Raw genomic sequence first — 8,039 nt, 5'->3', positions numbered from 1 at the left:
TGCTGACGGGATTAGGCCCTCAGTTGTGTTTCATTGTTATTTGTCCCCAGACATTAAAAACATAAGCCTTCATAGATGGTTAGAAGGGACCTCAGGAGGTCATCTAGTCCAACCCCCTGCTTGAAGCAGGACCAATCCCCAATTTTTGCTCCAGATCCTTAAACGGCCCCCTCAAGGATTGAACTCACAACCCTGGGCTTAGCAGGCCAATGCTCAAACCACTGAGCCATCCTGCACAGGTAGTTCCCTGTGCCCATATTGAGCGCCAATGAGACTCCACCTTGGTGCAGGGGGTTACCCACACAGAGATCATTGCAGAAAAAAAGCCCCAATGTGAGTATCTCTGGGCTAAATTCAGTCCCAGTGTAAAAGCAGGCACCAATCAGTTGATCCCAATAGATTTGAGCTAGCTTACACTGCAGTGGAGTGGATTTGTTGCTTAAGAGCTACAAAGGAAGTGGGTTTAAATAAACCATGCGACTCAGATACATTTTAAAAAAAAAATTGTAGAGTTGGAGATAAATTGTCTTGCACATATAACTGGCCAGTACCTACCTCCCTTAGTTTCCTGACAAACTGTTCAGCTATCACGCCCACATTTCTCTGTTGCTTATTAACAGTGCACTCCTTTCCAAAACAAATTGTGCTCCACAATTATCTAATAAATATTAACTGAGCCCTAGTACAAGTTCTTTTCCTTGAATCAGGATCCTTGTTTAGTTCTGTCAGTATTACAGTGTGCTCAGGCATAGGACAACCAAACACGGAAATTAACCACGCACATATTGATATCGATGCAATCCTTTGTCCTATATCACAATACTGCATACCCAGAATTCAGGTAAATTCTTTTCCTATCACTGTACCTCAGAACACACATCTTGGGAATGGCAGAAACACCCAAGTAGGACTGTTGCACTGGAAGTTATGCAATAACAATATAAGGGTGTTTGCATAAGGTTACATCTAAATACTTTGTTAAAGTGCTCAGCTGTTTAAACCTAGGTGCATTGTAAACTTTGAAACCATAGAATGCGGAGGCTGATAGTGCATTTAATAACCCACACAGAAGATGCCCTAGATATGGGATGTGCATAACTTTAACATATGTAAACAGGTCTCTACATTGATTTCTTAGAAGAATTAAATTCTGTGTTGGTTTATTTTCTGCAATGAGAAATCTTAATACCATGTTATATTTTCAAGCAAACTGTTGAGCAGATCAGCTATAAACTATAAAGATCAAATACGAGTTTTGTTAACATTGTTAACTATATAATGTATTTTTATATAGGGGGCCTATTGGTGGTTTCTTGGAGCAGGGAAGCAGAAGGCCTTAAGTGTCCTCCATAAGAATGACACTTATAATACTCACTCCCTTTGATCACTAAACTTCTACTAATACCTCTGCTACAAACCAAACCAAACCACAACAAAACCTAACCCAACCAGTGTTTTTACCTGCAAAACTGGGAAGTTCCAAAAACTCCATGAAGTCCATTAGAGGCTTCACTATTGCTATTAATTTTACATAGAAAGCACTTAGATACACCGGTGATAGGAGGCAGGATGAAACCCTGACTTAGGGGCTAGCTTCCTCATGTACAGGATCTCAGACAGACATACACTCAGGGAGCTAGCTGCTCCTGCTGTCTTGCTGCTGTGGCTATATTCCATTTTTAGTGCAATAGCTTGATGAGAGCTAGCTTGAGCCTGTCTCCTTATGTTGGGAATCACACCCCCAGCTGGAAGTGTAGGCAGACAGTAAACTCTTCACAACAGCAGACCTCCTAAATAGCAGCTCTCAGTGAGTACTTCTCTAGAACTGCTTTCCTCCTGCCCCTGTCATATCATCTCTAGCCCTCCCACACACACACACATCTTGCTACTATATCAGGAAGCCTGGCTTCATTAAAACTAAAACACAACATAAAAATTAACTGCTATATTTATGCATATTATTTCATTCTCTTAAGAGGAGCAAACCAAGTTGAGGTTTAACTTTTCAAAGTCCTTTATGGCTGGTAATTTCTGTGGGACAAGAACACACAAGTGACAAGCATTCAAAAAGGTTCTGAGTCTTAAAATTTGCCATTCAGGCTTTTGCTTCTTCTCAGAAAATTGAAGCCATACAATCTCCCGCTATGAAGCATTGAGGACTGCTGTGTAAATGAGAGCAATATAGTCTCCCCATCTACCCCATTGCCATAACCCAGTTGCATGACCACAAGTTACTAAAAACATATCACTACCATATCCAAACAATTGCTTGAGTAATGGTTTAATGTTTGTGTGTGAATTTATTTGCAAACTATAAAACACAAGTCTAGAGATAAGATAAGCAGAACAGAACATTTAGTGCTAAGCTGGCTCCCAAGTCCCATATTTATCCAATGAGATGACCTAGGAACCGGCTTCAGCACTGATTTACACCCAGTGAACTCAGTGGTTTGCAAAAGGCTGAAAGGAATTCTGTCAAATTTGAGCCTCAGGTTCCTGTATTATTTTGAAGATAAAATGTGTTATTAAGCTGGAGAGACTTTGTACATTTGATTGTGCATTCTGATCATTCCTAGTTTCTCTGTTTAAGATGCACTCTGCCCCTCTTAAATTCCTCATGCTAAAGCAATGCTATTCATAGTGTTCTACCAACATTTCAGCAGGGAGACCAGTGTCTGATTTCAGTCTTAGTGCACCTCCATGGGGTTACTCTGGATTTACATCAGTGTAACTAGAAAAGGAGGACTTGTGGCACCTTAGAGACTAACAAATTTATTTGAACATAAGCTTTCGTGAGCTACAGCAAAGCTTTTGCTCAAATAAATTTGTTAGTCTCTAAGGTGCCACAAGTACTCCTGTTCTTTTTGCAGATACAGACTAACATGGCTGCTACTCTAAGATCAGTGTAACTGAAAGCAGAGTCTGCCACACTCACATTTATCCCAAACAAACTTGGTATCATCATATTTTTATCACTGTGAGTGATTTACATCAGAAACACTGAATGATTAAGCCAAGACTATAGAAAAGATTACTTCTGCTAAAGAAGTTAAACCTTTTCCACCTAAGTGTTTTTCCCCTGAAAACCACTTTATGATTCTCTGTCCTGCACTTACACTGTGGCAGCTGAGACGTATGTTTGAATGCCTTATACTGCCTCCTCCTTGGACATTTTACAGATCAACAGTGGCTCCCAGGGGTGAGACAAATGTATCACACACACATACAAACGTTTGCTACTGACTAGGACTTTTTTTGTATTTCTCTCTCTTTCCTGAATGATAATCTTTCAGAATCATTTTAGTTCTTAGTTTCTTCTTAAACAGCTTTAAAACTAAACTTAGATTTTGTTTCAGTTTATCATGGAACTATGAACCCGAATCATACTGAGGAACTGTGTTTGTATTCCTTCTTATAAGTTACCTTCAAGCAATGAAGGCAAATGTATTTATCCTCAAATCGTCATCCTATGCCCTACAAGTATACCCTTCCCCTTCATCAGATATCAGTCCATCCCTCTCCCCTAAAAGATCGACTCCCTCCCAGCTTCCCAAAAGTACCCTGAAGCATTCTGCCCTCCCATGCACCCTGTCTTCCCTCCATGCTAGTTTCCTCTCTCCCTGAGACAGCTATTTTCACCTCCCAGTTGTCTTCCAGCCTGTGTCCAGCTAGTTCCCTCCCAGCTCCCAGTCATCCTGAGTCCCAGCTGCCACCTCTCCAGTTAATCACTCAGGAAGATGGGGAGCCTCTGGGCAAGGCACCCATCAGTACTCCACAATCCCAGGAAGACATGATCAGGGCCAGGCCTGCAGTCAGCAGCAGCAGCAGGAGTTGCGGACTAGGCCTTCGGGACAGGGGCAGTGTGCAGAGCCTCCCTACCCACCCGTGCGTATAGGGGCTGCAGGACCTGGCGACCGCTTCTGGGAGCTGTGCAGAGCTAGCCTGCCTTAGCCCCAGGTCTGCGCTGTGGACTTTTAACTGCCCAGCCAGCAGTGCCAACCAGAGCTGCCAGGATCCCTTTTTGACCAGACATTCCGGTCGAAAGCCGGATGCTTGGCAACCATATCCGGTTGCCATAAGATCCATAGAGGCAACAGCACAAGTTACAGCAGCCCTAGGGGTCAGACTCAGGATCAGGAAGCATGATCCACTTCTCCTGGTACTTGTGTGGAATCTGCTGGACCACTATAGGACTGAGTAAGTGTCTGGGTCTTCTACCATTCACTTAAATGGGAGCAGAAGCAGGAGCAGGTCCCTGGTCCGTAGTTTGTAAGTGGAATGTGTGAACCTTCAGAGAAAAAAAAAGCAATTATAGTAATAAAAAACACATCTGAAAGGATAAAAATGTGTTTATGAAAGCACTTCCAGCTTCGGCAGGCAGATTTAATCACCATCCATCATCCCTGCGTATAACAATACCGCTGACTATTTAGCACATTAAAAAAAAAAAGAGGAAACAGCGTCTGTGTCATTTGATCCAAATGTGTTCAAACATATACTGTGGGCTTGTTCCTGGCCTTCTTAAAGGAAATATCAATGTCATTCTGAGCTGCTTCAGATCCAGCACAAGCTAAACATTACATTAGTTTTAACTGTTGGGTTATGAAATAGAGCTTGTAGAAAGTCATTAAATTTAAAAAAAAAGCCAAGAAAAACACTGCATTTAAGCAACACTCCACTTGTGACTCAGCCTGTCCAAAGAAAGGAATTTTGGAGCTGAGCCTCGCTCTCTCTCTGACCTTATATGACATCATCATTTAAAGAGAAGCATAAGATATTTGAGCTCAGTGAATATTGTACACAATTTTCCATGAATATTTATTTGCTTGCTTCAGCCATGCTTGTACCTCATTTGTTTTCGCTTGCCATGACCACCAGAGAGAGAATGTTTTACTTGGGGAAAGCAAATTGCAAAGTTTCATGGGGGAACTGTCTGTGGAAAGTGAATTTCAAATATGCATGTGGGAGTACTTGTGCCATCCTATCAAAGGTGGAAATGATACAGTGTGATTTATCTGACCAGTAACTACTAATTGGAAAGAGCAATTATGGAATACTCAAGGCAAGCTGTTAAAACTCAATCTGTAGAATGAAAATGTTTTGAAAAGAAACTGGCATATAAAATACATATATCTGGAAATTATGATCCGCTTGCAGGTGTACACTGAGCAGAAAGATGGTAAATGTAATGGCTGCATTAATGCACTATTGTTGCAAGAAAAGGTGCAAAAACTGCTAGAAAGAGTAGTGGGGGAAGCAGAGAAGTGAGGTCTAAAGATCTCACTTGAAAAGACTAAGACAATGGTGACATCTAAGTCTGTTGAAAAGGTGAAGCTATTCCTATCCAAATCTGAGAAGGCATTGGGGTGTGCTGAGCACTTCAAAGACCTGGGTAGCAAGACTACAAGGGGCGCACAACAACACTTAAGAGATCTGACATAGAATTGGACTCGTTACTGCTGCTCTAGTGACACTAATTTTGAGAAACAAAAGTATTACCACTGTAAACCCCACTTGGAGTTTGCCACCTCCTGGAATTGGTCTGAGCCTCTAGAGGGGTCCTACCCTTTGGACTACAACAATGACAGCTACCAGCACTCTCTGACACCATTTCCCAGCATGCGTGGGAAGAGAATGGACTCAAAACTCCTGCTGATGCTGTCAGGGGGCTTCTGCATGGGGTGATATGGACAAGTAGTTTTCTGGGCCAATGATGAGTCAGGGCTCCTCAGTTCTCTCAGTGAGAGAGGACAACCTGACTCTGACTGAGGGGTTTTAGCTTTAGTTTTGAGCTTTGATTTTGGGAGCTGAGAAAGAAGCAGAACAGCTCAGGGAATCTCTGATTAACTCCCACTCCCCACAAAAGGAGTCTTTGAACTGCTGCATGATCAGTGCCTGGGTCAGGCAGTTCCAGCCCTGCCAAGACCAGTGTCCAGAGTGGCAGAGATATGACCCAATACTGTCTACTGAGAGCCAGCCAAGACCTCTGCATGACTTCAAACCAGAAAGCCAGGAACCTGCCCCACCTGGGGCAAAGACACAGGAAGGGGACCCTTTTTGTTTAAGTTGGCCACTGTTCACAACATTACAGTCCTCCTCTCTGAACTCATCCTCAGTGTGCCTGGGCAATGCCAAGGTGATCCAGGCGCTTGAGATAAATTGTGAATGGTGGGAGGTGGGTAATTTGTTGATTTATTAGTGCTTAGTACTTGTGAGTTAACCTTCTCCTTTTCTTTCCCCAGAACCTAATTTCCTATCCCCAATAAAGCCCTCCTTTATTATACTGTTATGTCTGGAGTTGTAATTTCTTTGCTGGGGTTTGTGCTGCATATTGTTTCTTGTGTATTGGGTTCTATACTCCTTGTCAGTAGTGGTAGCATTATTCATTTTCCTCTAGGGACACATCCCTTATGCCTCAGGCACAATGAGGAGTCACCTTGGGTGGAGGCACCAGGCGTCTAGAACCTAGGACCCAAACCATGAAAGAAGAGGGAAGAAGCCACAGCAAGTAGCCAGCAGCAGGGAAGAAGCTTGAGCCACACTCATGAGAGAGGCTCTAATTATAAAGTGTAAAATTAGGTTGCTGCAGTCTTTTGTCTTCAGCATCTTGCTATGTGACTATGAGACAGGAAACAGGACATTAAGAGGCTTTCTGCATTTGAATTGAAATGCTACGCCTGAATTTACAGTATAACTGGAGTGAGACTTGATATCATCAAGAAGATCAGATGAAGAAAACTTGAGTTTGCAGGAGATATGGGTTAAATGAGTAGAGGAAAACTGACAAAGCAAGTTCTGTAGGGACTGGTGCCTGGGGGCACTTGTAGCAAGTGTGGCTTAGTGATGAGGCTGACTGGATGGGATGCGGTAAGACTTGCTTCTAGTGGCTGTGTGAAGACCATGAAATGTAGAGGAAGATTGCTGGCCAATGACTCTTGTGTGTTGTGTTTACCCTTCATTATGATGTGACTCTATTGTGCTTTGCACTATGAGAGAATGTGTATGTATGTTCTATTCCATGAGATCCATTCTCGCAGCTCTTTAAGCTGTGATGAGAAAGGTAATGTAGCAACTTTGAGTCAAGATTCCTACTGACCATCATTAGGCAACATCTTAATTTGAAGCAGAGGGCTGAGCTGCAAAGTGTCCTTTTGTGCCTCCCTTGCGCATATGAACTGCCCTGTGCCTCAGCCAGCCAACCCAAGAGCCTACTGCATTGACCAGGACTACCCAATAAGAACACTCCTCTTAGAGGTACTGCCCTATTGGATGATTGTTGCAGGCTCCACCCTGCAATTCCACACTGGCTGTGTGCCCTTTCAATACTCACATACCTTACTGGAGTTTGAGATGCATGAATGCAAAGGTGCCATATAAGTATAAAGTTGTATTCTTACTTATAACAAAGGAGCATCACCATCACACAGTGGACAGGGAGATTCCATTTCTTTGCTTTAAGGATTCAACCATTTCCTTGCTTTAAAATCCCAGGCTCCATGTCACAGCCACTGTCCTTCCAGTTGAGGAGGACTGGAAGGAACTCTCTTTAGCAACAGCCTTAATCAACTAAAGCAATTGCTAACAATTGATGTGAGGCACTCCAAGGTCTGAGCCTGTCACCTCTACCGCATACCCAGACCCCATTAGCCCAGAGAATAAGAGATCTCCCCAGACTGTCCTGTATTTATTGACACCAAGATTGCAGAGATAAGTGATATCACTGTAGACTGGGCATGACCAAGAGAATTGTGTGTCTTTTGCATATGGTAGCCATGAAGCTATTTCTTCTAGCAGCTGCGTGTAAATACAGTCTACTGAATAGGATAGGAATGGAACCCTACAAAACTCCTCGAGGGAGGACTCTGGTTGCAGAAGTCCAGATGACCCCAGCATCCTGTGATTGACCCTCTTGCTGCAGAGAGGTTCAAGAGTATGAGGCTGAATGTTTGCCCTTCATGCATGGAATGCAAGAGACTCCTCCCATCAGGAAAGTTATTCACGTGCATAAATGTTTGCAGGACTGGAACCATAAAACTTTT

This window comes from Lepidochelys kempii, chromosome 15 (assembly GCF_965140285.1).
Source record: "Lepidochelys kempii isolate rLepKem1 chromosome 15, rLepKem1.hap1, whole genome shotgun sequence".
In the NCBI taxonomy this organism is placed as follows: domain Eukaryota; kingdom Metazoa; phylum Chordata; order Testudines; family Cheloniidae; genus Lepidochelys; species Lepidochelys kempii.
Note: the sequence above shows the minus strand (reverse complement) of the source record.